The sequence below is a fragment of the Petaurus breviceps genome, unplaced genomic scaffold (genome assembly GCF_028583685.1).
Source record: "Petaurus breviceps papuanus isolate PSGF00001 unplaced genomic scaffold, PetGlider_PUasm1.0 138, whole genome shotgun sequence".
In the NCBI taxonomy this organism is placed as follows: domain Eukaryota; kingdom Metazoa; phylum Chordata; class Mammalia; order Diprotodontia; family Petauridae; genus Petaurus; species Petaurus breviceps.
Genome location: NW_027185694.1, coordinates 30,814,315 through 30,840,138, shown reverse-complemented (window position 1 = coordinate 30,840,138; position 25,824 = coordinate 30,814,315). Strand labels below are relative to the sequence as shown.

The window sequence follows — 25,824 nt, the reverse complement described above, 5'->3', positions numbered from 1 at the left end:
AGGCCAGTTCTGTCTCAGCTCTGTCTCCGGGTGACTTTGGACAAAGGCGCTTACTTCTCCTCTGGTGGCCTCAGTTTCCTCCTTTGTAAAATGCAAAGATTGGTCTCAATGATCCCTTAGGTCCCTTCCATTGCATTATTCAGTGAATCTGAAGCTGGTTTTTCTATCACCTTTGTAAGCCCAGTGCTGTGTGCAAGGCTAAGGCTGGCTGTAGCAGGGAATCTAGATCTTAAGACAGCCCCACCAAGGAGGCCCGAGGATTGTCCACATATCATCCAAAGCATTAGCAGCCTAGTCCACAGGGCTAGGTGGGAAGACAAGTGTTAGAAGGCTTAGGTAGTTGTCCTAGGCCCAGTCTGGATTCTACAGGGCCACCTAATTGTCCTGGCCCACATGGGGATTTTGGGAGATACTCAGGCAAATGGTAAGAGGGAGGGTCAGACCAGCTGCCTGGATGGTCACAATGAGTTACTAACTCCTTTTATTAAGGAGGTTTGTTCTGTGAAGTTTGGATTCAGCAAAGGGCCGAACTTGAGGACCTAGAGGGCCATGCGTGGCCTGGAGGTCACAGGTTCCACACTCCTGATAGAGTATAAAGATCTCTAGACTTAGATCTGAGTTCAAATCCCAACTTTAACACTGACTGTGTGACCATAGGCAAGTTTTTAAACACCTGTCAGCCTCCATGCCCTCATCTCTATGTTGATATGATTCTTTCTTTTTCATCCTCCCTAATGTTATTTGCAACAGAGATATCTTCGGTGTAAGAGATGGCACATCAGAATAGGAAAGCGGGGGCAGCTAGCTAGGTGGTACAGTGAATAGAGCACCGGCCTTGGAGTCAGGAGGACCTGAGTTCAAATTTGACCTCAGACACTTGACATACTAGCTGTGTGACCTTGGGCAAGTCACTTAACCCCAATTGCCTTGCCTTCCTCCCTCCATACTAGGAAAGCAGTGTAAAGGGAGCAGGGTATGTTGAGTCAGATCCTGGCTCTGGCACTTAGAAATTGCTTGACCTTACTGTGCCTCTGTTTCCCTATCTGTAAAATGAAGTGGTTGGACCAGATGTTTTCTAAGGTCCCTTCCAGATTTAACATTCTAGTCTTCTAAATTGGTGCTAATAATGCTTGTGCTACCTATCAAGGTGGTTGAGAAGACAGTTCTTAATAAACCTTAAGGCACCAGCAATGAATTACCATTGTCATCATGCCCCTTCCTCTGCTCAGTCTCCTAAACTCCAGCTCTGACACAGAACAAATAAATAAAACATGTGTATGTACACATTGTATTGCGCATGTGTACATATGCATTCATACACATACACATGTGTGTATGCCTGTGCATATACATTTGTGTGCTTGTATATCTTTTGTAAGCATCCTTTCCCTGTCCCCTCAGCTGCTAGAGCCTTCCCCTCCTAGGTTACCTTCCATCCACTCTGAATGTATCTTGTATGTACCTATGTTATTCCTCTATTTGACTAAAAGCTCCCTGAAGGCAGGGACTCTTTTTGCTTTTTCTAGGTCTCCTCAGTAACTCATCACAACACCTGGAACATAGTAAGCTCTTAATAAATGCTTATGGATTGATTGCCAGCATTCCAGACCAGCCCTACTGTGGGATTGAGATACAGCTATTGCTGCCAAATCACTCCCTTGTCATTGGCCAGTCCACTTGGGATCTGTTTTCTCATCTGTAAAATGAGAAGGTTGGGCTAGGTCTTAGGGTCCTAATTCGGAGCTCAATCCCCAAGGTCCTTGGCAGCTTTAACACTCTGTATTCTGTGCTATGAGTAGATACCTCTGATGGTCTTTGTTATATGTGCCAAGAACTCTGTGAGTCCTACCATTCTACGTTCTATGACTCCATGGCTTTATGGTCTATGATTCCATGGTCCCCTATTCTTTGTACCTCTTGACTCCAAACCATCCCTCCTTTGGGTCTCTCCTTCTGTACAGCCTCAGCCACTACTAAAGCCAAGTTAAACTTAGTGATTCTGAGAGCTGAGCCTAAGTCAATCCATAAACATTTATCAAGTACTTACTGTGTGCAAGGCATTGTGCTAAATGCTGGGGGTATAAATACAAATAAAAACAGTCTGCTCTCAAGGAGCTTACAGTCTAATGGGGAAAGAACACTCAGAGAGAAGCTAAAGGTGGAGAAGGGTGGAAAGAAGGAAGCAGGAGAAAGGCTGCCTGGCCTAGGGGCATGATGGAGAAGTCCAAAGAAATGCAAAAGCTGGGTAGCTTGTGGTAAATAGGAAAAGGCTTATATATAGCTCTCTCTTTAAATAGAGGCCCAGTAACCCATGACCCTGCCCTCCAGGCAGAGGGTCCAATCAGAGGGTCAGGGGATACTGATGATATGTGAGTACCCAGGCAGATTCAATCTTGCAAGATAATGAGATTTCCTGGTTATGAGTTTCCTGGAGAAGGCATATGTGCCTGGTTTGACATCCATTCCCAGTCAGGTATCCCTGGACCCTCCCAGGTGACCCAGCCTGTGACTTAACCTCACTTATCCTGCCTTCTCTGCTGTTGGAAAAGTCAGTGAGAATGAGACATACACTCACGGAGGCCGGAAAAGGAACATTTGCCATATGTGGAGAAGCCCTAGCTAGGGGGAAAGGGAGAAAGGGTAGAGCCGTCATCTTAGGCACCTACCTGCCTAAGGAGCTAACGAGTTAGTTATCCATCCCCAGGCACAAAACAAAGGCAGAGTGTTTCTCCAGGGATATGATGAACTAACAGAAGTCTTAGAGCATTCTCTCCTCTTTTTGTAAAAGGTAAAGGGTTATGGAAAGCTGGAAGGGGCTTTAGACATTATCAAAATCAACCTTCCTTACTCCCATTTAAGAGACAGAGCCAAAGACTGGGTCACTTCCCCACTGATGTTCTCAAACTCCTGTACTCCTGGGCTCCCCAAGCAGAAAAGGGTGACCGAATATTTGAATGTTACTGCTCATTTAGTCACTGAGTCACAGAAGCCCAGAGTCAGACGCAACCACAGAGACCAACTTCATCATTTTGTATTTGGTGAAATGGAGACCCATAGATGTTAAGTGACTTGTCCATGGTCATAGAGGTAATAAGGGGCAGACCTACGATTTGAACCCCGATCCTCATACCCCAAATAGGGCATGTTTTCTGTTCCATTATACTTTTTCCTCATCAGAATTGTTCCTTTTTTTGTGTCCAAACATCTCATTGTGTATAGATGAAGAAACTAAGGCACAGATAGCTGAAGGTCATACAGCTAGCTACTCAACATTCGAGCCGGGATCTGATCCCAGCCAGGTCTCCAAACTCAAGTCTTCTGAATCCATTCCTAGCAGCAATCTATCCACTCACTATACCAAGCTTCCTAGCATGTGCCTGCCCTTAGGATCTGTGAGGGTTGGAGGGAGGCCAGACAACCCTGATCCCTTCTTCCCCAGACAGTAGGAGGTGGAGGGAGCTGAGCCAGCTTAGTGCCCAGGTGAGGAATCTCCTCTGTGGGCATCACAGCCCACGCTGCCCTCGTGGCTTCAACTGGCCGCCTCCTCAGAGTGGGCTGTTTCCCCAGACTGAGTGCCTTCATCCGTCCCATCCTCTGCAGCATCTGTGGAGCTGTGAAGATAGCAATGCCGGGGAGCCCCCGGAGCCCAGGCTGCAGCTTCTCCCTCCCCTCCTGGCACAACTCTAGGGCCCAAACCCAGCTCCAGCCTGCCAGCCCTAAAATCAGACGGTACAGGCATCATCAACCACAGTTCCACACTCCAGTTCCCATCTGCCAGTCAGCCTTCCTTTAGGTGTAGTGGAAAAGAACTGACCTCAGAGACAAGGAGGCCCAGGTGAGACCTTGGCTGGGTCTCTTCTTCTCCAGGCCTCAGTTTCCTCATCTATAAAATGAAGAGATTGGACTGAATAGTCTTACTGCTCCTTCAAGCTCTAGCATCCTAAGGTCCCTTCCTGCTTGAACAGTCCAGGCTTCTGCAAGTCTAACGTGAAAGAAAAGTCAGTAGTCATAGATGGAGGTTCAGGAAAAAAGCAGAAATATTTGTGCCTCATTCCCAGCTCCTTCATCTCTCCATTCATTACTTCATTAAATAAATACATTTGTTACTTCATTAAACAAACCTCCCACCTGGAAGGTGGGATTTCTTCCTCCTTAAATCTTCCCAGAGTCAGTCAACAAGCATTTATTAAGTACTTACTGTACGCCAGGCACAGTGCTAAGTGCTATCTGGAATCCAGATAAATAAGACAGTCCCTGTCCTCAAGACGCTTCTAGTCTGTCACTCAACATCTGGTCCAGGCACTGTGCTAAGCACTGATGATACAAAAATTTTTTTAAAAAAATGTAAAAGGCAAAAGACCCAAAAGACCCTGACCCCAAAGAGTTTACAGTCTAATGGGGAAAGAGCACATGTTAAAAGGAAGCAAAAAAGTGGGGGTGGGAGCACAATGATAGTGGGGAGAGGGGGAAGAGGGTAAGGTAGGAGGTTATGACTTATACAGCTAAATATAAAATAAAATGATTGGTCCCTCTCAATGAAAATTGATCTCTTCCTTCTTAAGTCTTAAAGTCAGTCAACCAAGACTTATTAGGTGTTTTCTGTGGCACTTCAATAAGATCTGACAATATAAAGGAAGGCAAAAACATAAGTCTTGACCTGAAGAAACTTACATTCTAATAGGAGAGACAACAGGCAAATGACTATACAGAGTTTCACAATGTAACTAGAAGATGATCCTAGAGGAAAGGCCCTGGCATTGAGAGGGGGACCAGGAAAGATCTCCTGAAGAAGGTGGGATTTGAGTTGTCTTAAAGGAAGCCAGAGAAACCAGGAGGTGACAAAGGTGAAGGTTGAGCAGGCACAGCATTCCAAAAGTAAGGGGCAGCCAATGAAAAAGATGGATCCAGGAGATGGTGTGTAGCCAATGGATTGTAGACTGTGAATAGAGAAGGTAAGTGTAAAAAGACTGGAAAGGTAAGAAAGGGTGAGTTTGAGGAGGGTTTAAAATGCCAACAAAATTTTCTATTGTGTCTTAGAAGTAATAGGGAGCCAAGGGAGTTTGTTGAGTAGGGAGAGGGGGCAGCATAGACAGGTTTGCACATTAGGGGGAAAAAAAATCACTTTGGAAGTTGAGTGATAGATGGAGACACCAACCAGAAGGATGTTGTAATTGTCCAGATGTGAGGCAGGGGTTCTTATATTAGTTTGGTAACTCTATGAATGGAAAGAAGGGGACATATGCAAGAGATGCTGTGAAGCTAGAAAAAAAATTAGATTTGGCAAAAGATTGGATATGTGATTGGGATCAGCGTGAGAGAGGCGTTAAGGCTGCTACCAAGTGACTGGGAGGGTGGGGGTGCCCTGGGCGGCAAACAGGGCCACTATGGCTGGCTCTCTCATTAGTGCCCTTCACACTCTGCCTTGTTTTGTGGATATTTGTGTGTGTGTCACATCCTCACTAGTAGACTGTGAGTTCCTTAAGGACAGAAACTGTTGAGGTTTTTTCCCCTCCCGTCTCTATATTCCTAACACCTATTTAACACGAATATCCTCCTAGCAGCAGATGGTTGCGAGTCTTGGAACACCACATAACCTCCAAAGAGTCAAAAGGGTAGGTGATCCCAAGGACATTGGAGAGATTCCTGGTGGGAACAAGGAGGCCACATTGTATTTCCAAGGATGACCTACATGCAGAAATGCTATGAGGGATATCATCCAGGAAACCTATTTATTGAGAAACGGTATTTGTACCAAGATTGGGGGATAACAGATGGACAGCCTGAGAGCTTCACTGATAGGCAAAATAAAATAGGGAGGGCGGGGGGAAAGGTTGCTAGCACTTCACATAGCTGCTCCACAGGGGATCTATGAGAGAACATGAATAAGAATCACAAAGGATGGGGAGTGGAGAAGTAGGAACCCCCATCAGTGGTGGTTTATCAGTCATTTCGGTCACGTCTAACTCTTCATGACCCCATTTGGGGTTTTCTTGGCAGAGATACTGGAGTGGTTACTATTTCCTTCTCCAGCTCATTTTACAGAGGAGGAACTAAGGCAAACAGTGCTAAGTGACTTACCCAGGGTCACACAGCTATTAAGTATCTAGGTCAGATTTGAACTCAGGAAGAAGAGTCTTCCTAAACTCCAGTCTGTTCCACTGAACAGACTAGCTATCCACATCGGTGGAGGCAAGAACAATAATAGCCATCTTTAAGATGGCATTTTAAAGTTTGCAAAGTATTTACAAACATTACCTCATGTGGTCCACACAACAACCCTGAAAGATAGATGCTGTAACATTCCATTTTACAGATGAGGAAACTGAGACTGAGAAAGGTTAAGTGGTTTGCTTGTCTGAGACAAGATTTGAACTTAGGTCTTCCTGTCTTCAAAGCCAGGGCCACCTAGGTCCACTGAAGAACTGTAGTGGTATCCTCAGCACGGTACCTGGCACTTAGAAAGCATTCATTACATGTTTGTTAAACTAGGTAGAATCTTGACATGTTACCATCGTCAAGGAAGCATTTATTGAATCTGAGGTGGAGAAGGCACTGTGCTAAGTCCTGGAAGACAAAGGATAGTGTGCTATAGTAGAAAGATTCCTATCCTGGAGAGAGACCTGGGTTCTCATCCTGGAGCAGCCACCTTTTAACTGAATGACCTTGGGCAGGTCACTTCCCCTTTTACAACCTCAGTTTCCTCACCTGTAAAAATAAGTATAACATGTTCATATGACTACTATGAAGATGGAATAGGGGATGAGGAAACCCTTGGGAAGTTGTAAAGTGCTCTATAGATGAGATTATTCTTATTATATCATGAGGGTCTTATAATTAGCTAGAGAAGACATGTAAATAGTGAAGATTCCTAGAAATGTTACCACAAAATTTTGTTAGGTCAGAGACATATCACAGGACTTAGGGAAACTCTCTCTTTGGACATTCCTTTTATAAGTTAGAAATTACATAGAATTAAGTAACTCTTAAAATAAATATAATTGTTTGTGGCAGGCTGGTGCTTAGATGCAAAGAATAGTATTGATTTTTTTTTTCTTCAACATACTACATTCAGATTCCTTGCCCTGCTGTCAGGCATGATGTGCCAGAATCCTGGGTTACTTCCATCATCCTTCTTTGCCTCTTCTACCTCAGTACTGTTAAACACTGTTTGAAGAAGTCAGAGCCATGTTAAATGGATACATTAAAAATTACCTAATCTCATCTAAGTTTCCACTGCTACATCTCAATCTTTTTATTCTTCCCTAGTTGACTCTTTCATACTCTCTGCAGTAGTATGTATTGGCTTTTCCCCCTTCACTTATAAACTTAAGTTTGTTGTTCCAATCACATCCAACTCTTCATGATCCCATTTGGGGCTTTCTTGGCAAAGATATTAGAGTGGTTTGCCATTTCCTTCTCCAGCTCATTTTACAGATGAGGAACTGAGACAGATAGGGTTAAATGACTTGCTCAGGGTCACATAGCTAGTAAGTGATTGAGATCAGATTTAAACTCAGGAAGAAAAGTCTTCCTGACTTCAGGCTGGGCACTCTATCTACTGTGCCACCTATCTGCCCCAAACTTAGGTTTACCCCATCCTTAAAAAACTTTTATTTAACCCTGCCATCCTCTGAAATTATTGCCTTGTGTCTCTTCTTCCTTTCATAGCCAAATTCTAAGAAAAAGTAATCTACACTCACTGTTTCAGCTTCTTTACCTCCTACTCACTTCTTTGGCTCCTTGCAATCTGGCTTCCAACCCCTCCAGCCTACTGAAAATGTCTTCTGCAAGACTACCATTTTTTTTTACTTGATCAGTTTTATTTTAACATAGCATACAAACCCAATCTAAGTCACAATTATACCCCCACAGCATGCAGTCCCTGAAAACAGTTAAGCATAAAAAACTGATTATGCTTCACAGCAAACATAACCTTATACCATAGTTGTTTACTGTTAGTTTAAATGAAGAAAAGTTGTGTGCTTTACTTTACTAGATTAGAACAAATGACTATCACTAGTAGGCTGGCCCCTTAGTGGTAAATTCTTTGGCCTTAGCAACCTAAAAACAAAGAAGAAAAAAAAGACCCGTTGTCCCTCTTGCTTCTGCAAGTAATGGTAGCAGAATCTTGGAAAAGGTGACAGCAGGTATTAAGAATTGCACAATTTTTAGTCCAGACATCTATAAACTTAATTGCTGAAACTCTAAATGGGAGATCTTTGTCTTATGACCGATGAGCCAACATACTACTGAAGGAACTGAATCATTTCTATTAACATTCTCACTATAAATGAAACCTGAAGATGAAAGGAGGTTTCAGATAATTGGGAAGATGGCTCATGAGTTCTCTTTGGAAGACCAAAGAAAAGAATTGGCAAAAATTCATTCTATCTTGTGTCCAGAGAAGCAAGAAACATCATTTCATGGGTCATTTGGTCATCTCAATCTGCAGGGATCGTGATAAACATTTTCCAAAAGGCCACCATGAAATTATCTTTAGCTTATCTGCCAACATCTCTTTCAGAGGGTATGATAGTGCAAAATTCTCATGAATTATTCAAGAAAACCCTTCAAATTAAATTACTATATACTACAATACTTTGATGAAAAGGTAGACATAGGAAACATGGCAAAAAAAAAAAAAAGTTGGAAAATGTGGCACAAGATTAAGACATTTTAAAAGCCAAAGGTTTATAGATTATATGTCTCCATAACACAAACACTTTCTTCAAGAAGAGAGCCAAGCAGCATTGGACATGGTGTATCAGCAATGCCATATTCACAATGCCTATAGAGATTACAAATATGCTGATATAATTATCCATCACAAAATACGTCAGGTTTGCCATTTGGGGAAATAAACTAGAAAATTTATTAAGATACCAAAAGACTGAGTCCCAAAACCAGAAAGTGAAAGCCATCAGAGTAGTTATGACATTGGCACAGGTAGATAAAGTAGAAAGCACCCACATTTTCAAGCCTTTAAAACAGAACAGGCTACCTCAGGCAAAGGTCCTCCTCTCCCCACTCACAGCAACCACCCAGCGCCCTGGAAGCGGGCTCCCAGAAGCTCCAGCCCCTGGCAGTCCTCAGCAGGAGTCCTTAGCAGAAAGTCCTGCTCCCAGCAGCTCCGGCCGCTGGCAGTGCTCAGCAGGGGTCCTAACTCAAAAAAAAAAAAAAAAAAGGCAAATTGCCTCGAGAGAGAAGAGTAAACAGCCAGAGGATTCAGAGACAAAATAGACCCACAAGAAGGGAACTGTTCACTGCTCTATTAAGAGCTGGGGTGGACTTTAGAAGAATAGATGGTATCTTAATAAATTTTCTAGTTTATTTCCCCAAATGGCAAACCTGATGTATTTTGTGATGGATAATTATATCGGCATATTTGTAATCTCTATAGGCATTGTGAATATGGCATTGCTGATACACATGGTCAGCAACTAATAACACCACAAAAACTGAAACTGATTTTATTTTAACAGATTAAAAATATCCAGTTATTGATAGGAAGTCATTGGTAAATCAAATCTCTGTGAATAGTCAGATAATCCACCTATTAGAATAAAGATCAAGGTCAATACTATATTATATTAAAGAATTTAAAAATTAGAAAATTTTAGTGTGTAATAAAAATAGCTTGTAACAAACCTACTTAAACTGTTGTCATAGAAAATAGAAAATAGATAAAAGAACAGGCATTAAAACAGGCTCTCAACATTTCCTAAGGAAGCTTAACTGATACAAATCAATCACTACAAAGAGGTCAAAATATGGCAACCAAAGTCAATACCAGGTTCAAATATAAACCCTTTTGTAAAATCTCACAAAAGATTAAATGGATGAATGAAAAAGCATTTATTAAGCACTTATTACATGCCAAGCATTGTCTAGAAAAAGAAGGCAGTTGAGGTGCAGTGAATAGAGCACCAGCTCTGGAGTCAGGAGGACCTGAGTTCAAATCTGGCCTCAGACACTTAACACAAAAACTAGCCATGTGACCCTGGGCAAGTCACTTAACCCCAATTACCCTCCAAAAAGCAAAAAAAAAAAAAAGCAGTTGAGAAATTAATTACTGACTGATCTGCATGACTACTTTTCTAACTCTACCAAATCTTTTAAAATTAATTAATATGTGTATTCATGTGCAACTTTAGTGAAGAAATGAAGAGAGAACAGGTAGACTTTTTCCCAAATGATAACTATAAAAGACCATATATTTACAATCCCACAACTGATTGAAAAGTATAGAGAATACAAAATCATCTTGCTGTAGTTATTTTTCTGTCGACTGGGAGGGAAAGCATTTTGTTTAGTAGAACAAAATGTTGTCTTCAAAGTTCTACTCCAGTAAAATGTCTCTCATGCATTAATTAAGATTTTACTGTCCCAAGTGAAATTTAACAAGGGTAAACCGAGGCAATTCTCTCAGCAAGATAACATTTATTATTGGGGGCATGCTGCCTGTCAACAAATAGGTTAATGGATTGCCTCCATTTTTGCCAGAGATCCTGAGCAAAAGGACGGTTGCCTTTTTATAGGTTTGGGGGAATATAGAACGAAAAAGAGAACAGGGTAGGTGACATGCTGGGATTAAGGGCAACATGATTGCTTACAGAGTGGAGGTGGTTGGAAGTTTGGTAATGAGGCTAGCAACAACACCCTCCTTTTCCCCCATGGCTAAGGAGCACTTATTGTTTGAGTCCAGGTACAAGGTCAAAAGATAAGAGATCAGTGTTTGTAGAGCAACCAGACATCCTTGAAAGACAGTTTGGTGCTATAAAGATACTAGATCTGACTCCTTTGTGTTCACCTGCATTCCCCAAGTTCAGCTAAATTCTTTGAGGCAAGAATAGATCAGTGATTTGCAGAACTGGATTTCTAAAATTAACCCATTACAGGCCAGCTGGATTCTGAACTAAGAATTGTGACTTAAGTAATTACAGGACAAAAGTAGTTATAGGACAAAAATCAATTAACTGCAAATAGGACCAATAAATAAATTATGCAGGATCAATCTTAATCTTTTCAACACAAGATTTCTTTAAAAGAAAGAACAACAAAAATAACTTTGTTTAATGATCCTCTGATGACTAACATCAAATTAGGCAAAAAAATAAATAGACAAAGATATCTGCCACTGTCATGAAGGATGCTGAGGATAAAATCCAAATTGGATTTCCTCGATATTGAAGCCTTCTAGATGCACCTGTTTGTGGATAACATTGTACTTATTGGATTGTCTTAAAACATTGCAGAAGATTGAGAGCTGTAATCATTCAATGGAGTTTGATTTAACAATCCACATAGGAAAAACCATGTGGATGGAGAACACCTCTTGTCTAGACTGTTGGATAAACAACCCATAGAGCTGGTTCATCAGTATATATATTTGGACACTGCAGATGAAAACTGTATTGGGTCTAAAATTCTTTAGGAGGAAGAAAGAATGATAGGTTGCATTTGAGAAATTGTGCTGTAATTTTAATAACCCCAAATTTTGCCCTGAAACAAAGATCAAACTCTTTTTTAAACACAATTATTCTTCTGCTAAAGCTATATATGGCACTTAATCTTAGAATGAAACTTGCAAGTCACCCAAAAGGCAATAAGGAAGTTTATGGTGGGCATAAATAGTCAGTAGCATTCCTTCCAAAGATGAATCATTTGCATAAAAGATATCATCAAAGAGATGTATAACTAGAAAAGGGGGTGGGCTAGTCATGCAGCAAGAGCAAAGGCCTTGTAATGAGACTTCTAGTTACTCTTGTTTCTTCCCTAAACTTTGGGCATTTGTGTATAGAATCATTGATTTGACCACCAACTCTCTCTCCTGGGCATCTCTGCCTGTTGTGTCCAATAAACATCTCAAACTTAACATGCGTAAAGTAGTTCTCATTATCTTCTCGATCTCTCCTCTAGAATTTCCCATTTTTGTTGAGGGTTCTACCATTCTTCCATTTATCCAAGTTTTTATTTTTTTATTATGTCTAAGAAAAAAACTTCCACTGTATATAGAACTGTATAAAAGTGCTATTAAGGGGCAGCTAGGTGGTGCAGTGAATAGAGTACCAGCCCTGGAGTCAGTAGGATCTGAGTTCAAATTCAGCCTCAGACACTTAGCACAAAAACTAGCCATGTGACCCTAGGCAAGTCACTTAACCCCAATTGCCCTACCTTCTCCCCTCCAAAAAGGAAAAAAAGTACTATTAAAATTATTTTAAAATATTACTTTAAAATGCTAGCCATCATCCAAGCCTTCAGCAATTAATCATCTTTTCGCTGGTGGAGGGTCTTGACTCAATGTTGATGGCTTCTGATTGATCAAGGTGGTGGTTGCTGAGAGTTGCCTGTGGCAGTTTCTTAAAATAAGACAAGGATGTTTGTGGCATTGATTGACAAAAGATTTCTCTATAGCATACGTTGATGCTGGATAGCAATTTACCCACAGTAGAACTTCCTTCAAAATTAGAGTCAGTTCTCTCAAAACCTGCCCCTGCTTTATCAACTAAGTTTATGTAATATTCTTCAATATTGTTGTGTCTGAAGGAATAGGGAGGCCTGACAAGAAGGAGAGAGATGGGGGAATGGCTGGTCAGTGGAGCAGTCAGAACATACACAATATTTATCGATTAAGTTCGTTGTCTTATATGGGAACTGTTCATGGCACCCCAAAACAATTACAATAGTAACATCAAAGATCACTGATCACAGATCACCATAACAGATTTAATAATAATGAAAAATTCGGAATATTGCAAGTATTGCCAAAATGTGACACAGAAACATGATGTGAGAGCACATGCTGTTGGAAAAATAACATCAATAGACTTGTTCAATGCAGGATTGCCCTAAACGTTCAATTTGTTTTAAAAAAAAAACACCAATATCTGTGAAGCACAATAAAGTAGAGTGTAATAAAATGAGGTATGCCTGTATAGGAATTAAGATGTGAGAGTTCACTGTGGGCTAGGATGATCAGGGGAGACTTCTTGGCAAAGGACCTTAGCTGATTCAATTTCCCTCAACCCTTCCCTTCCTCATTAACCTTATATATCAGGAAATAAGGCAAAGAAAAGAGAAATAACTTGGAAGTGAGATGAGGTAAATCTTTCTTGGGGTCTTTTTTTGTTGTTTTTGCTTTTTGGAGGGGGAAAGGCAAGGCAATTGGGGTTAAGTGACTTGCCCAAGGTGACACGGCTAGTGTTAAGTGTCTGAGGTCAGATTTGAACTCTCCTGGGCCGGTGCTGAGGTAAATCTTAAACTGCAAATAGGGCAGAGTAGTAGTGAGCTATGTTTGAAGGATTGTGAACAGTTGCATCTAGGCTATTGCAGAATATTAGCACATGGGAATGCTGGGAGAATAAGGTTGAATTAGTAAGGTGGGACCAAAATCTGCCTGGGGAGAGGAGTATGATTCAAATGCCTTGCAAAGAAGTGTATGCAAAATACTGCTGACTGAATTCAAGACAAAATAGAAGGCCTGGTTCTTGCTGTCAAGACACTTATGATATAATTGTCAAGACAGATACCCCACATAGCAGAAGTCCTAAACCTAGGATCTGTGAATATTTAAAATTTTTTATTTTGATAACTGTATTTTAATATACTTGGTTTCTTTTGTAACCCTATGTATTTTATTTCATGGATTCAAAAACATGATTCTGGGAAGGGGTCTATCACCAGACTGCCAAAGGGGTTCAGGACCCAGAAAAAGGTTAAGAATGCATGATCTAATCCAACCTCCTTGCTACACAGATGAGAAAACTAAGGCCCAGAGAAAGTGATTTGCTCCAAGATACACAGGAAATTAGGAGCAGAGCTGCATCACCCAACTCCTGGCTCAGGGCTCTCTATCCAGTCATTGCATTGCATTTTTGCATCCTGATAAAAAGTGCCATGGACAGAGGAAATGACAGCCCCCAAAGAGGAAAAAATTTTAAATCAGAAAAATTCATATGATGGATTTCAAGAAAACCAATTTCAATAATAGGCTTAGGGCAAAGGACAAAAAAAAAAAAAGAAGCTGTGGGATGGAGAAAGAAAAGAAGTCCTAGAAATCTGGGTGATCTCTGAGGAAATTGTCCCGAGAGTCAAAAAGCTCATTGATTACCCTGGGGCAGAGAAAGAAAACCCAGCTGGGAAGCACAGGCTGAAGGCTGGTGTCTCGAAGAATATGAAACAGTAATAGGAATGCAAAGTGTGTGGGAACCAAACCAGGTCGCCCAGGAAACAAGGAATCAGCCTGTGCTTCTAGGGTCAAGATCAGGAATGCCAGAACAAAAAAAAAAAAAAGGAGGGGGGGAGTAGCTTTCCAAAGACATAGAGAATAATTGTTACAGAAAGGCACAGAAACAGGTGAAATACTTCCCCCCACCTTTACACACACACACAGAGAAAGAAAGCTATTAACTGCTGATGTTAGAAGTCTATAGTCTTTTCACGCTTAAAAAGTAGTAATAACACCTTGTATTGTACCCATTTAGCACTTAGTGAACTCATCAAAATGGGTACCACTCCTGAAGAGAGACAGGGCAAAGGAACAGTCAAATTAGAAGAGGGACCCCACTGGTTGATTTCGTAGTTGGATTTCCTCTGATCTGTAACACCTAATTCCTTATTGGAATTATTGGAATACATCAGTGGGTCCATTATGTCACAGGGTGGGCCCCTCTTTCCCCACCCCCACCAGTGCAGCTTTGAATTCATATCTCAGCCTGACCCATTCCTGTTCATGTCCTTTCCCATGGACAATTCTACTGTCTTGTGATGATGCTGCATCATGCCCATTTCTATAGTGTAGACAGTATTCCAGTGATCACCACTGGAATCAGCAACATCAATAGTGAACCCTTATTTCTTAGGATAGATCTGCTCAGGGAGTGGAGGGGACATACCCTGAGGAAGAGAGAACTGAGTGAATTCACTAAGACTGGTCTGTAGTTTTCTTTTCTCAGTTTTATCATTGGTCATAGAATCAACACCAGATTTGCCTGGTAAAAGGAGTTAGGTGACTTACCATCTTTCTCTATTTTTCAAATACATTATAGAGTGTAGGCATTACTTGCTCTTAAAAAGTTGTTGAATTCACTTGTGAATCCATCTGGGATCCAAGTGTCCCTGTGAATGTTCTGTCTGATGTCTCCTTCTGAAAGCCTGAGGCAACTTGAGAACCACTCCCCAATATAGGAAGAAAATGCTAAGCTAGTCCATTTCCATCTCTATCAGAAGAATCAGTGGGTTTAGATTGCCACAGAAAAGATTCCAGTTAACTATTGGGAAAAAAATTTATTTTTAGAGTCTTTAATTACTGAACTATATAACCAAGGAGGTCTCTGTAATCAATCTCCATTCTTATGGGTCTCTGTTTATAGCATAAAGTTCCATATACCTGGACTGTTTTCAGCTTATAGCAACCTTAGTCTTATGATTTCATTTCATACCAGATGCCTCCTGCCTAACCTCAGGTGGGCATGGAGGAATGACAGGGTTAGAATTGAAAGGCAGCTTCGAGATCATCTTGTCCTGCACCCTTCTTTAAAACTGATAAAACCAGGGGAGCTAGGTGGCTCAGTGAATAGAGCACCGGCCCTGGAGTCAGGAGGACATGAGTTCAAATCTAACCTCAGTCACTTAACACTTACTAGCCATGTGACCTTGGGCAAGTCACTTAGCCCCAATTTCCCCTAAAAAATTTTTTTTAAATAAAAATAAATTAATAAATACAAAACTGATAAAACTGAAGCCCAGAAAGGTCAAGTAATCTTCCAATATCACAAATCTAGTTAGAGACAGAGTACAGAGTTGAATACAGATCTGTCTCTAAGTGCTCTTTCTATGACCCCATGACTCCTTTCCTGAATAGAACGGCCTTCCATGGTGCATTTGGTAGGCATTGAGGATAGCTTAGCTGAATCTTAGGGCACATGTCAAGACAGTAGCAGGAGATGAAGCTGGAAAAGGGGATTAAAATCAGATAACAGAGGGCCTTCAATTCCAGGCCAAGGAGTTCGGGCCTTATCCACTGGGCTAGTGGTACTCCAAGTGTGGACTGGCAGCCACGGGGTGTTCTCAAGATCCTTTCAGGGGTTCCAAAAGAGCAAAGTTATTTTCATAATTATAAGACACTTTAATTTCTAATGTGGTAAATTTTGATAGATGTAAACCACATAACCAAAAGCCCTCTGAGCGGTCCTAAATAATTTTTTAAGATTATAAAAGGGTCCTGATACCAAAAGTTCAAGAACCACTGGGAAGTCATTGGAAGTCTGGAGGGTATAGAGAGATAGGATCAGAGCTTTACTCTCCTGGGTGATCTATGTGTGATGGATTGGGAAGAAGAGACAGAGGAGAAAGACTAGAGGCAGGCGGACCAGAGAGAAGGCCATAACAGTCCAGGTAAGAGCTGATGAGAGCCTGGCAGAGAGAAATGAAGAAAAGAAAGGGATTCAAGAGGAATAAAGAAGAACAAATCAACAGGATTTGGAGACTGAATGGATATGGGGAGAAAAAATGACTGGGATGTCAGAGACAGAGATACTGAGAAGCCTGAGTGGCTGGGTAAATGCCATAAATAGAAATAAGCTTTTTTTCCCCTAATTCCAAAGGGTGCATTGGAGAGGGAAAGAGAAGAAAACCAGGGTTATAAAGAGAAAAACCAGGGGCCTGGAACTTGGACAAGGATAGGGGTAGAACCAAAGTTAAGGACATTCAATATTCAAAGAATTGGAGGATATAAAGGACTAGAGGGAAGGGAGTAAGAGGGTCTAGGTTTCCATTTAAAATTGTACTCGTTTGTACAGAATATACAATGGGAAAAAATTACAGGAGAAACTAAGGGAACGAAAGCCCTTGTCCCTAAATCACAAGGACAACTTCTAACCCACTAAGGTGCCCAGAATGTTTCTCCACCCACCTTTCCAAGCTTTCTAGACCTTCCGTTACTCCATGGGTCCTTGGCCCCATATAGTTTTATTGAAGAAGGAACCATAAGATAAAACTGCATTTCTCCTCAGGAAGGGAAGTCACTGTCTGAAGGTCTGCAGTTTGGGATGAGAGAGCTGCCTCCACTGTCCTTCTACCTGTACTCCTAAAGGTGACAGGTCCCTTTTTTGTTTAAGTAAAATTCACAAATACTTTTTTTCATGTCACAGTTAATTCTAGGTGTGGTTATACACACAACCTTTCTCCCCCCACCCACCCAGAACTAAACCCTCCCTTAGAACAAAGAATAGAGTTAAGCAAAAACAATCAATAGAGTGATCCAGTCTGATCAACATATGTGACATTCTGCCTCTGTATGCCTCCCAACTTCCTGAGAGAAGGAAAGTATGTTACCTTATTTATTTTCTGGAACAAAGATTGTTTATTACAGACACTCAGCATTTCAGTGTCCTTATGGTGTTGTTTAAATTACATTATTGACATCATTGTGTATATTCTTCTGATTCTGCTTGCTTTACTACACATCAGTTTATATAAAATCTTCCTATGTTTCTCTGAATTCCTATTCATCATTTCTTACTGCCCAATTTATGGACACTCATTTTAGTTCCAGTACTTTGTTATAAAATAAAAGGTCACTATGAATATTTTGGTATATTTTGGACCTTTGTTGCTGACTTTTGCCTCATTGGGGTAATTTGTCCAATAATGGAATTATGGATCAATATTTGACCCCAAGTTTAAACATATTAGTCAGTTTGCTCACATAATTCCAGATCATTTTTCAGAATAGTTAGTCCAAGTCAGAGTTCCACCAAAAATATATTAGTGTGACAGGTTCATTTTAATTAGACTAAGATATTTTCTTACCCAGAAGGCATAGTTGGCATGATTAACCCACCGCTTTCCTTTATCACCTGAAAGAGGGCAGAGGTCCTAAGAGGGAAAGTTACAGGAGATAGATAAAATACCCAAGGTTTGACGATCATGTCTGCCAGACAGCTTTGAATGCTAAGCCCCAAACTCCTTGGCAAATTTTTTAAGAACCTCTAGCTCTTCTAGAGGGTAGAAAAGATAGGGCTCTCTCTCTCTCTCTCTCTCTCTCTCTCTCTCTCTCTCTCTCTCTCTCTCTCTCTCTCTCTCTCTCTCTCTCTCTCTCTCTCTCCCAATAGCAGAGCAGATAATAATGTACTAGCCTACCTTAATGATGATTCTATCCTTCAAAAAGTGGAGAAATCAAGGAGGGAAATTGCTATTCTTGCTCTAATTCTCATCAAGGAGGAAATTATAGCTGAGGTGGAAAGATGGAAACCTTGGGGGAAGTAACCATTCCATCTTAGAATCTATAATAGAGAAGGAAAAGAAAGCTTAGTCTGCTGTTTAGAGAAAGGAAGATCCCATAGATTAAAAATTTTCAGTGAAGTCAGCCCAGAAAGCATAAGGAGCTCTTAATGAAATTCTGATGATACAAAGAAAAGCAGTTCTGATGAGGAAGAAAAGTGAGAGCTATCAATATGGATCAACAAACAATTCATTAACCAACTTAGATTTTAAAAAGACATGAACAGAAGATGGAAACAAGGGCAGGTTATGGAGAATGAATTGAGGAGTATGTGATAATAGTCCTGTAAGAACAGCGGAAAAAGTGCTGAAGCTCAGAATGAATTGAGTCAATCAGGGTAGCTCTGGGCAACCAAAGGTTTTAGTTTGGTTTTTTTGGATGGCTTTCTTTGTTCCTTTGTTTGTTTAGCTTTATTGGGATAAAGAAGAGATGGGACTGCTAGGAGGGATGGATGGGGAAAAAAAAAGATCATGGGCAATGGAGAGAAGGTGGCGCAGGACCAGCTTTTACTTTGTATCTGCTTTCTCTGATAAGGGCAATGCTCCTGGGACTAGAGAAGAGAAAGCAGAAATGGCTAATCATGAATTGAAAGATAATTAGTGAAAAGGAACAAGGAGAACAAGCATCTGTTAAACATTTACTATGTGGCAGTCACTGTGCTAAGTCATTTACAAATATCTCATTTGATTCTCACAACAACCCTGGGAGGTAAATGCTATTATTTTCCCCATTTAAAGTTTTTTATTTTATTTATTTTTCTGTTATATTTTAAGTTCTGGACTATCTGTCTCCTTCCCTCCCCACCCCATTTGACACAGATGTGTGCATGTGTAGGTGTGTGTATATATACATGTATGTATATATGTGTGTATATGTATTGTATGTCTATATATGTGTGTATATCATGATTGTGTATAAAACCATACTATGCATACTTCTATTTATCATTTCTTTCTCCAGAAGTAGGCAGAATTATCCTTTATAGTTGATCTGAGTATTTGTAATTCTCAGAATAACTTAATCATTCACAATTATTCTTCCAACAATATTGCTGTTACGATATACAACGTTCTCTTGGTGCTGTTCAATTTAATCTTTATGATTTCGTAGATTTTGCCCATTTTGCAGCTGATCTGTCCATGATGAGTTCAGATCAGCAGGCCCAGATGAACTGTTTCCCAGAGTACCAAGAACCGGCAAATGCCATTGTTGAGCCGCTGTTGGTGATTTTTGAAAGACCTCAGAAAAGAAAAGAGGTCTCCAGAGGACTGCAGTAGGCCAAGTGCCATAACACATTTCAAAAGAAGGAAGAGAGTGAATCCTGCTGATTATAAGCTGGTGAACTTGACTTTGATTCTTGGTGCAAAATTATTAAACCTGTAGTGGACATCTAGAAAAGGAACCAAAGAAAACCAGTGTTGCTTCATCAAGAAAGAGTCATTCTAGACTAAGCTTATTTCCTTTTTGAACAGGGTTATTGGCTGGAAAAATCAAGATGTTATTTGAATCATAGCTTACCTAGATTTCTGTAAAGAATTTGATAGTTTCTCATGCTATTCTTGTAAAAAATATGAAAAACTGAGCAATAGATAATTTTTAATTTATTCAGTTAATGTTAAAAAAGGTACATAATAATTATATCACCATGATTCTCATTAGAATTTTCCTTCAGAAGAAATAGGTAATAATAATAGTAGCAGTAGTAATAATACATGCTAGATAATATAAATCTAAAATCCATACATACCTATAAAGTTGATATCTGTCTTGAATTTTAAAAAAACACAATAAAAGCAATAATTTAATATATAACTTTAATAATAATTATATTAGTACTTATTAATTGTTAACACTTTAATAATAATACTTTAAAAGGAAAAGTTATCCACTTCTTGGTTAAAAGCTAAGAAATAAGAGATAATAGTAGAATTAGGTAGATTCTGAGTTGGTCAAATGGCTGGACCCAAAGAGTAATATTAATGGTTTGATGTCCACTTGAAAGGCTTTTTTAGCTTCCTAGAAAAGGATCCCAGACTTCTAGACTTAATCTTGGCCTAACTACTTCAGTGACATGGATAAAAGCATAAATGGGCATGTTTATCAACTTTGCTCATAATACCAAACAAGGAAGGATAGTTAACATATTGGATAACAGAATCCAAAGAGATCTGAACAATCTAAAACATTAGGCCCAATTTAAATAAGGTGAAATGTAACAAGGATAAATGTAAAGTCTTACCCCTGGGTCAAAAAACTCCATTTTTCACATCTTCCCTTCCCCCTACTCCTTTGCAGAAGTCAGGATCCACAGATGTGGAATGCTTCACATAACATCAGACTTTGAGGATATGTTGATTAGTTTTACTAGAGCTTTTTTACTCATTTTAAAAAATTCTTTATTATGAGAGGGAGGAGGGAGAGGGCAAATGATATAGGGGGAATGTAGGAGATGTAAGCCAATCAGTAAAAATTTATTTTTTAAAAAATCAGCTCCTCAAGTATAAGGTAAGGAAGGTACGGTTAAATGGCAGTTCACTTGAGAAAGATCTAGGGTTTTTAACAAACTGCGTAAACCCAATCAGCATTGTGATAAGGCAGCCCAGAAAGCTAGACTATATTAAGAAGAGCATAGCTTTCTGATTTAGGCAGGAGATCATCCCTCTCTGCTGTCTCATGGTGAGACCACACATGTGGTCAACATAATCTTGTGTTCTGGGCACCACCTTTTAGAAATGACATCAGTAAGCTGGAGAGAATCCAAAGGAGGGTAACTAACATAGTGAAAGGTCTCAAAATCTTACTCTATGGGAAGGATTTGGTTAGCCTGGAGAAGAAAAGTCTTAGGGGAAACAGGATAGTGGCATTCAAGTATCTGACAGCCTGCCATATGGAAGAGGGATTAGATTTGTTCAGTTTGGCCCCGGAGAGAAATAATAGAAGCAATAAGGAGCAGGTGCAGGGTGAGAGATTTTAGGTTTGATATAAGGAACAATTAGAGCTATCCAAAAGCAGATGTGCTGCTTTGGGAAGGAGTGCTCTCCCCTCCCCTAGCAGCCTCCAAGAAAAGCCTGGGTCATCACTGCTCAGGAGTATTGTAGTGGAGGCTGTTGTTCAGATTGGAGCTGGACTAGATGGCCCCTGAAGTCCCTTTTGATCTGAGACTGTCATTCAGTTTGCTTAAATTCACATGTTTGGGGTCATCTGCTCCCCACAAGTCAGGCAACATTTTAAAATATTTTATCTTTTTTTAATTTATTTTATTTAACATGTCACTCATTTCTGAATGTTGTGTGAATTATTGTGAGGCTCCAGTGAGATAATGTTTGCATGTGTAAAGTGCTTTTTAAACCTTGCTATATAAACGCTAGCTGTTTTTAATGTACCCCTTCCTCTTCCTCTACCCAAAGAGCCATCCTTGTAGAAAAAATTTTAAAAGGGAAAAATCAGCTCAACAGAACTAATCAACACATTGATAATGGCTGACTATATATGCAGTATTTCACATTCATAGGTCCCCAGCTCTGCAATGCCATGAAGGAGATGCATTTTCTCAACTCTTCTATGGGCCCAAGTTTGGCCATTATAATGATACAGCATTCAATTTCCCTTTTTTTATTCTTTCCATTTACATTGATGTAATCACTGATATGTATATTTTCTCTGGTTTTGCTTACTTCGCTTTGCAGATCATTTTTCCCCATGCTTCCCTGAATTCTTCATATTTATCATTTCTTCCAGCACAGTAATATTCCATTAAATTCATGTACCAACAGTTAGCCATTCCCCAATCGATGGCCATCTACTTTATTTCCATTTCTTTGCTACCAAAAAAAAAAGTTTCCATCAGTATTTTGGTATGTGCCTAGCAGTGGGATCTCTGGGCCAAATTTTGTGGATATTTTCGTCAGTCTTTCAGCATAATTCCAAATTGTTTCCAGAATGGTTGAACCATTCAAATCTCCACCCAGTCTATTAGTGAGCCTGTCTCTCTGCAGCTACTTCAACATTGACAATTTCCATCTTTTGTCATCTTTGCCAATTCAGCCAGTCTTGTAGAATATAATGTATGCACTTGCGCCCATTTAAATCTCCCTAGAGGAATGGGTAGAGACAAAGGAACCAAGGTCATTAGCATCCAGTCCACCCACGTTATCTTGGAAGCACATAGGAGAGTGCCCATCTAAACTGGTACCTATGGCAGTAGCTCTGTCTGGGCAGGGACTGGGTCCACGGACTGGATGAGGCAGGAAGGGCTAGTAGCATTGGGATAATCCAGTGGGAGGGGGTGATATCTCTGGGTGATATCTATGGTTAGTACCACACAGAGGAGAGAGGGCGAACAGAATCTTGTAGCCAGGAGGTTGTACGGGGCATCGGCGCAAAACAGAGCTGAGGGAAGAAACCAAAATAGATTTGAATGAAGAGCAAAGTCTGGTTCACCCTCTGTCTCTCTGCAAGGACAGGTGGTGCTCCCCCACCCCTACCTCCACACGTGTGCACTCCCATGCATACACACACGCAGAGGCTCATGGGTTGTGTACACACGTGTCAGCCCTGGAGCAACCAACAGCTCCTGAGAATTCTCGGAGATGGGAGGTCTGCACAGGTTCCTGAAAGTGGGTCAGGAGGGATCCACATTATAAACCTAGGCACATACTTACTAAGATAAGTGTGTCTCCTCTCAGCTCTCCCTAGCCAGGTTTGTGGGACTTTGGGGCTCAGAGGATCGGCGTCAAACTTGGAGATTAGCAGGAAGGTTTTGTGTCTCTTCCCCCAGGGGACACCAGGCTCAGACGTCTCCTGTGGGGACCTGTCTTCATGTTCTTTTCTATGAGCCCGGCTAGGCAAAACCCTAGACAAGACAGCCAAAGGAAGAAAGGGTTAAAGGCAGTCTATCACCTGACTCCTGAGTGCAGGCCACAGAGGGCAAAGATTCTGGTACAGGATTTGGAATTGAGACCCTGGATCACCTTCTTCCTTTAGGATTCTACCTGTGTGGCCTCAGGTGATTTCTGCACCTAAGCTATTTCTCTGTAATGAGTGGGGTAGGGGTGAGGGTGGGAGTGAGGGATGGAAGGGATATAGTTGGAAGACATATACAATTAAAAGAAGGGGTTTAGACTAGATGATCTCTGAGGTCCTCTCCAGGTCTAAATCAGTAATCCTATTTTAAAAAATCATCACCTGGGCCTTGCTTTCTACCTAAAATGAGGGAGCTTAAACCCAGTGATCCATTCCAGCTCGAGATTTCATGATCCTTCCATTGTCCATGAAGGAAATTAGATTAGGGCATGGGAAGCAAGGCTTAGAGTCCAAAGAATGCTTTAACAGGGAAGTAGATCACAATTACTCAGACAAAGTAGTGAGCTCCCCATCTCTGGAAATATTCAAGCCAAAAAAGTTCATAAGGGATATCAAAGCACTTAGGAATCGAGATTATAGCAGCATTTCATAAACCATGGGCCAGCATCCCCAAACTGTCTGCCCTCAGAACCATGTTGCACTGCTCTGTCTCTGAGGAACTTCAAGAGGCTGAAAGCACAGGGCAAAGGAAACAGGATGCAAGGAGGAGGAGGTGGTTTTTAAAGTTTGAATGTCGAAGCAAAAACCACTGGTAGTCAAAGCTTTACAAACTTGTTAAAATGTACTTTCTTCCCACATACCCTTTCCCTTTCCCCAATTACAACAAGGATAGGACTGTCTAGTAATTTCTGCTATGCCCTTTGTGAGTGAGTGAGTGGGAGGTGGGGAGGGCAAGGGTCCTGGGGAATGACAATTCTGTATGAAGTTTGGAAACTGGGAGAGAAATGAGCTTTGGTTAAATGGTATATTAGAACGGTCAATTAGATTTGGAATCAGAAAACCTGGGTTCAAATCCCACCTCCGCTGCTATGATCTTGGGAAAATCACTTCCTGTCTTTGGGCCCTAGTCTCTCCATCTGTAAAATGTAAGGCGGGGGCTAGGTGATCGCTAAGGTTCTAAATGCTATGATTCCCCTGCTGGCTCTGGTCTCCAACCTGGAGGCCTAGGCTGGTCTCTGTATGGAAGACAGAAGGCTGTTGTCGCTCCTGAGATGGATGTGGAGGGGGAGGAGGAGGAGGCCTGACTTTTCTGATAGGGTCTGACTTGCTGTTCTCAGAGGCCAAACAAAGAGACCCGAAACAAAGACACCCTGCAGGGTTGTTGTCTGCCCTAAGAGGTCCTTTTGTGGGGCTGATGGGAGGAGGCCATTGAGTAGGAGGCTGGGAGCTTGTATAGCACTGCGTGGCTCAGAGACTGCTTCTGCTCGGGGGACAGTGAAAAGGGGGTCAGGGGTCTGGAAGCAGTGGCTGATTCCCTGGGGGTCTGAGGAACAATGATGCTGTATTAGGGAAGTCTGCACACACCAATAGCCAGAAACAAATCTGGGGGTGATGGATCTTTTGTCAAAAGTCTGAGATTCTCAGCCCCATTTCCCCAGGTACCAGACAGTACTGTTGTAAGATGTCTCTGGCACCACCCCCAATAGTATTTCACAGCAATTAAAATAATCCCAACTCCTTTTTCTGAAGCTCTTCAGTTTGTGTAATGCTTTATAGACAGATGTATGAGGGCAGCAGCCCAAGTATTATCTCCATTTTATAAATGTGGAAACTGAGACTCCAAGGGGTGAAGTCATAACGTTAATAAGTGATTGACCTGGGATTCAAAACCAAGTCATAACAAGAGAGTTGGGGGAAAACTCAAAGAAAAACTCAAAGGAAAAAACTCAAAGTCTTATTTCCTTATTTTACAGAAAAATAAACAAAAGGCTCAGGGAGATCTATACCACACTGTCTCTGGGAATATCCACATATCTGCCCAAGAATAGAGAACCTTTAAGGAAAGTAGCCTCCCCCAGATCAGCCTTTATGGATGCCCAGATAGACATTTGGATATTCATTCCCTGGCTCGGAACTGGGCAGATTTGTCTCCTTTTCGTTGATCTAGCAACGAACAATGAGATAGTCCAAGTGGAGGTTAGACACATCATCTGTGGTCAGCTAATCCCTCTCTTCAAAAAAGCATGTACTTAAGAGTACTAGAACCCGAGGTGAAGTTTCTGGTGTGAGTATTTATGCCTCAGAAACTGGCAAATACTACAAATCAAGACTTAATTTTTTGTTTTCTTGTCTAATGTTAATTAAGCTTTAAAATGTGTCACAAATAAATTTTTTTTTCCCAGAGAGCTAGTTGTTAAACATTTACCAGCACACCCCTGCATATATCCTAGTACAGGGTAATTAAGGGTTTGTCTAATAGCTTACTCCTATGACAAACCATTCACCTTATCATGAGTAAGGGCCTAGGCCTCTGCCAGTTCCCCCAGCTGGCCTCCCAAAGGATCAGGAGCAGCCAAAACATAATCGCTTTCTCCCACTCTCTCTCTCTCCCTCTCCCCCCCCCCCTCCCCCCCCCCCCCTTTTCTTCCCCCTCCTCCCTCCTCTCCTCCCCTCCCCCCTCCTTCTCCTCTCTTTCCCTCTTCCCCCCCCCCTCCCTCACCCCCCCCCTCTTGTCCTCT

General features: G+C 41.1%; 1 protein-coding gene across 2 annotated transcripts in view; it reads left to right on the top strand.

Moving 5' to 3' along the window:
• SBK1 (SH3 domain binding kinase 1) overlaps nt 1-25,824 on the top strand; it is a 121,307-nt gene that overhangs the window by 85,844 nt on the left and 9,639 nt on the right. The window lies entirely within an intron of this gene.